We start from the raw sequence: 6,304 nt of genomic DNA, 5'->3' as shown, positions 1-6,304 counted from the left end.
GAAGGAGTTTGAGAAAGAGAAGGGGAAGCTGAAGAGTATGTCCTGTGAGAAGTAGCAGCAGAAGGTTGAGAAAGTGGAGAGGCCCCTGTACCCTCTCTGTGTCAGAACTCAGGAGATGAGACTTGCCAGGCCCACAGCTCATGTGGACACTCTCTCTGGGGTGACTGTGCTGTCCAGCTTTAAGCTTCTCCTGGCTGACAGATGTCCTGGGGTGGGGGAGGCTAGCTCTGTTCAGGGATAAGATGACCCAAGAAGGAAGTTGTTGGCCAACTGTGAAGTGACTTCAGCACTTTGTGAATGGACCCATTAATGTCACATGGCTGTATAAGAGGATTAAAAAACCACATACAAATTACTGAGTAGGGTTGAGAGGCTGGGGAAGCAGGACTGTGGGCTTCACAGGGCATGTTGATTTACAGAATGCTGTCCTTGTTCCCAGACCAAGGACTGGTCTGATTCAGTCCTTGTGATTCCTTGTATCAGACCAAGGAATCTGCTCCTGATTCCTCTTCAGCCTCACCTCAGCCGGGCAGGAGCACGGTCCAAGCTTCTTCTAAGAGTCATTGGCCTGAGTCCTATGCAGCAGCTTCCCCAAATAACATTCTCCCTTTCCTCTAGAAATTTACCTTCCTAACCAACTTCTCTTTGAAGCTTATGAAGAAGCAGATTAATGGATGCAGCTGCCTTCTGCCTTGGGCAGCTCTTGGAGAAGTCTTACAGTAGGAAAATTGTGATGCCGCCCCATCCTTTTTCTCTGCTTACTTCTTCCTCCTCCATCCTCCCCTTGTAGCCTTTGATGCTGAGGGTGGGGGTTCTTCCTTACACCTTTACCAGGCTCTCTAGAAGGAATCTAACAGCAGCCATTTGTAGTTTCAGGTCAGAGACTTCAAGAAGCTAGTGTCGGAATTTGGACTAAAATCTATGTCTCCTTGATGCAGTGTCCACGTTCCTGGTCCTTACTGCCCCAACTATACCACAGGCAGGGTGCTTAGAGTGGTTCTCAATTACTTAACATCACAACACAATAGGTCTGTAGTATCATCATTCTAAGTTATAGATGAGAAAAACAGGTTTAAGGAGCGTCAGAGACTTACCCAAAGTTAACACAGTGGTGGAGTGGGTGGGCTTCACATATGAGTGTGTATGACCATATTGCCTATCCACACATAACATGAAAGCCAGACCCCATCCACTTAAAGGTTCACTGTCTCTCCCTCAGGGCTTCCCCAGTCCCATAAACCTAACACAAATGAGCTACAACTAGATTAGGGCACTTTGGAATGAACGCAACTGAACCAGAATCCTGTGGCATAAACAGAGAGGAAGGGAGGGTAGAGAGATCCAGGGGTAGGAGAGAGGGGCTTGGTTTCCAGTCCTGCCAGTGAGCAGGTAGGATACCTTGAGTACGTCTCTTACAGTGTTAATGGTTTAGTTTCTGCACCTGTACTGCTAGAAAGAAAAACTCACAGGGTCAAACTTAGGTTCTCAGGGCATTTGGCTCCATCTTCTGGCCAACCTGGATCACTGCAGCCTTTTGCAGTGTGTCCATCCACTATGGTTATCAGGTAATGCTGAGGCTTCTAGGAAACTTCTGGTCGCTTTGGGGGTTAGATCAGGTCCCCTGACACCCAAACCCTCAGGCCTCCTGTCTGCCTAGCTGACTCCTACGCCTTTCTCCAAGGATTCCATCCCACCTGGTCACTTCTCCTTGTCCTCCTGAGACAGGGCTATCTATTTAGTAAGCTTGCTGCTCCCTCCACTTGCTTCCATGGCATCCACCCCTCCTGGTCCCAGCTTCTGCCCCGACTGGGTGGGGTGTCCATCTACCACTCCATGCCAGGGCTTTCCTGGGGGAGTAGGGGGCACGGAAGAAAGAGGGAGGTGGAGACCTGTGTCTCCTTCAGGTCTGCACCACTCTCAGCCTCTCTGAACCTGTTTCCCCTTCCGACATACAACCAACCCCTACCCCAGATTCCTGAGAAGATTAAACAGATTAGTTGGTGTGAAGGTGCTTTGTGAGCCCTTTAATAAAGAGCTTTAAGTTACCACATCTATTTAGGCCCTCCGTAAGCCACATAGGATGCCACGTGCTAACTGGAACCCAGTTAGCCCACAGGCTATGGGACCCTCCTTAGAGATGGGAGATGAGCCATTCTTCTAATGTTCTGGCTTCAGGATCTCAGGCTTTTTGACAGAGTCTATAGTTGAACTCCCTCCTTCCACCCAGATTCTGCTTATTTCTGAAAGATGAGTGAGTCCTAGTCTAAGAGAGTATTTTAGAGTTACTCCCAATGACCCAGATTCTAGGCTTCGAAAACTCAGGAGCTATAATGGGAGAGGCAGAGAAGGATCAGTTTAGCCAACTCTCTTCCTGCCCCTTGTCTGGACATAAGATCCATGGCCTTGGGACTTCCCTGGTGGTCCTGTGGCTAAGACTCCACACTCTCAATGCAGGGGGGCTCAGGTTTAATTCGTGGTCAGGGAACTAGATCCCACATGCCACAGCTAAAGATTCCACAGGCTGCAACTAAAAATCCTTCATGCTGCAACGAAGAGCTAAGATCCCACATGCTGCAACTAAGACCTGGTGCAGCCAAATTAATTTTTTTTTTTTAAAAATATCCATGGGCTCTTGCTTGGATGAGTGAGATCTAGATAAGCAGCCTCATAAAGAAAGGAAAGTTTTTTCCCACCTGAGTCTTGAGTTCCCAGTATAGTCTTGATTCTGTTTGAACTTCAGGGTGTTGGGGAAACAGGCGGCAAGAAGGTCACTTAGAGCAGCCTTGTTGAGGTCATCTAGAGCATCTGGAGTTGAGGTCTAGATTTAGAGGTCTAGAATCTAGAGTTGAGGTCATCTAGAGCAGCCTTTGGAGAAGGCAATGGCACCCCACTCCAGTACTCTCGCCTGGAAAATCCCATGGATGGAGGAGCCTGGTGGGCTGCAGTCCATGGGGTCTCTAAGAGTCGGACATGACTGAGCGACTTCACTTTCACTTTTCACTTTCATCCATTGGAGAAGGAAATGGCAACCCACTCCAGTATTCTTGCCTGGAGAATCCCAGGGATGGGGGAGCCTGGTGGGCTGCCGTCTAGGGGGTCGCACAGAGTCGGACATGACGAAGTGACTTAGCAGCAGCAGCTCAGCCTTGCTCACATACTCCCAAAGGTGGGGGGATCACTACCTTTTCTAGGAAGCCCAGTTTCTCCTAGAGCAGCTCTAACCCTTCAAAAAGTCCCACTCAGTGATTTGAAAGGGTGGTTCTGAGACCTCCTGTATCACAGTTACGTAGGGTGATTCAGGGCATCAGACCAGTGGGGAGAGGCCTGGAATCTGCACCTACAGCAGCCTCGGCAGGTGAAGAGGAGCCATTGGCCCACCTCTCCACACTGGGAGTGACAGCCATCACCAGTGACCCCCACCCCCCGCCCCCACCCCCCACCCTGCCATTCCTAAAGCCTGCCCTGGACACACTTCCACCAATTGTTTCTGACAGGACATGTTTTTTCTTTTCTTAACACTCTTCTGTCCCTTCTCAGGTTCTTCTCTCTTTTTCCTGGTCTCCAGACCTGTTTTGTAAAGAGAACATCATAGAATTTGGGGGCTAGAAGTGTTCTTAAAACCTTATCCAACTGCTCCTTTTATAGATGGGATGTTTGAGACCCAGAGAGGGCAGTGTCTTGCCTCAGCTCACACCGCTGTTCCATGGGAGCTCACAGGAGACCCAATCCCGTGACTCCTAGTGGGTGCCCTTCCCGCTGTGCAGTGCAGTTCTGTCCTGCTGGAAAAGCCGCGTTGAAGGACAAAACCCTGCTGAGACCCCTACTTAAAAGAAGCCGTCATGATGTCATCCCGGGATTCTCCCTGGCCTTTCTGATGCTCTCTGAGTTGGGTCATTCAGATTTCCTCTTGAAAGAGAGTGGGTCACTGATGCTATTCAGCCCTGGGCTAAGAGGTCAAGCAGACTCCAGGGTTGGGGGTTGTGGTGGTGATTTGGGTACCATGTATGCTGAGGAGCAAATAGAGAAAGAGCACCAGCAGAGAGAAATTAGAGGTGGGAGATTGTGCAGTGAGAGGGAGGGAGAGGGAAAGAGGGGCACTTAGAGAGTGAAAGAGATTGCAACAGACATCAGAGGGAGACAGGGGCACACACACACACATATACACAAAGAGATAGACAGAAACACAGAGATAAAAACACAGAGAGACATAGAGGGAGAGACTGGAATAGGGATGTGTGTGGGACAGAGGGAGAGGGAGGGAGAGACAGGGAATGGGGATTGACTTAGAGAGACAATGAAAGAGGAGAAGTCAGACAGACAGACAGAGCCCCTGGGACCCAGTATTTTTCCGTTCTTCTCCAGAGTCTCGCTGCCCCCTGCCCTTGCTTGCCTTCCCCGAGATGCCCCGAATCTCTCCCCAACCACCTTTCACTTGAGTGAGCTCCACCGGGTTTCTGCCTCTCTCAGTGATGCGATTCCCAACCAGCCTGGCCCTGGAGGGGTTTCTAGGGAGGGGGTGGCGGTGGGAGGCTCACAGAGCTGCCCGGAAGCAAATGCTGCACACTGGGGAAGCAAACGCCGCCTTCTGCTCAGAGGACCTCCTGTCAGTTCTCGTTACCGCCACGACCTGGAGATGATTCTATTCTTCAGCAGACAGAGCAGGGCTGCCAGCTCCCAGCGGCCGGCTAGCCTCCGGTCAGCAGCAGTCTCCCTGGGAGCAGACTCTCTGAGAAGGACGGCTGAGTGAACAAGGCCCAGGCTCTTCTCATCAGCACCTCCATGCCCGTGTTCACTTGACATCCTTCCCTTCTGGGGACTGTCCTTTCTTATTTATTTATTTATTGGGATCGTCCTCTCTGCCCAGGTCATGCCCCAATTACCTTTCCACTCCTCCAGGAAGTCCTCCTAGCAGCAACCCAGCAGCACATGAATCCTCCCTCTGTAAATGTTCCCTGTTCCTCTTATCTCTCTTTCGCCCTTTAGTTCATATTGCCCCAAAATTATGTCACACAAAGGGCTAAGTTATAAGCCTATCAAGCTATCATGTGAGTGGAAAAGGAAATCACTAAATTTGTATGTTTGCGACAATAAGAGCTATCCACAATATATTAGCGAGTAACTCATTTGATCCTTGTGACTGTTTACAAAACAGGAACAGGGGGCCCAGAAAAGTCACTTGTTAAAAGCCCAAGTCTACAGTCAAGGACAGAGGGCAAAAGAGATTTTATGGCAGATTCCTCCCGCTTCCCACGTGGCTGACTGGTACCTAACCGTCCACCATTGGGATGTTGTCCTTTTGTTTTAAAGCAGTAATTCCTGTAAAATACAGATTCTTCTTTCTTTCTTTTTCTTTTTTTCCCACAGAGGAAACACTTTCCAGATCATCATAGATTGCCTCCTTGAGAGACAGACACCTAAATAACTAGCACTCTCTTGTTTTCTGAGTGTGTCCTGTGGACACACTAGTTCCTTGGGATGTTAAATAGATTTTACTAAAACAAGCAGACAAGCAAAAGTAATTCAGTGTGGGAAGCACTTGGTTAAACTGCTGACTTTGCAGCACAACCGCTCAGTGCCTTGGTGCTATGGGTCTGTAAAAAGCACAGAGGAAGGTGCTGCATTCACTAAACAAATCTAACCACGGTCTCTGTTCTCACAGATCGCCTCTCACACTAGGCTTCCATGGACCCGCTGTGTAGAAGCACTGCTGAACCCACTGGGGAACCCAGTCGCCCCTGACCACAGTCTCTAGCAGTTCTCTCTTTGTGGTCTCAAACCCGGCTGCCCTTCTTTCGTATTTGCTGGTGCTGCCTGCCAGGTGGCTTCTCAGGTAGATAAACCCAAATGACTCGCATTCTCCTGCCTGGATATCCTGTCACCAATCAGCTTCCGTTACAGGGTCAGGACCGTGGAACAGCTGGCTCCTTCTATCCTTGACTGACCTCACTTACTCACTCATACTTTTAGAAAAAGTTTTTTTTTTTTTTTTCATCTCCAAGACCCTGAGAGGTCCCTGAGGGGATCAGAGTCTGCCCCTGGCCTGGCTCCGGGTGGATGTGATGGACACAGGAGAAGGGGAGGGATGCAGGATGGAAGGAGAGCTCACTTCCAGCTCTGGGGTGGGGTGGGAGGAGAGCTGGGATTCTGGAAGACCACTCCAGGGAAAGTCCACTCAGAGTCGGACCTAGAAAGGTGACAAAGGGTGATGAATGGAGCTTGTGGCTGAGAGGGACTCCAAGCCAGTGGGACCAGCAGGGTCCCCGGGTAGGAGGAGCCCTCCTGTGCTCTCCCTCCCCGACAGCTA

Source organism: Dama dama, chromosome 9 (genome assembly GCF_033118175.1).
Source record: "Dama dama isolate Ldn47 chromosome 9, ASM3311817v1, whole genome shotgun sequence".
NCBI lineage: Eukaryota > Metazoa > Chordata > Mammalia > Artiodactyla > Cervidae > Dama > Dama dama.
This window is presented reverse-complemented; position numbering follows the sequence as displayed.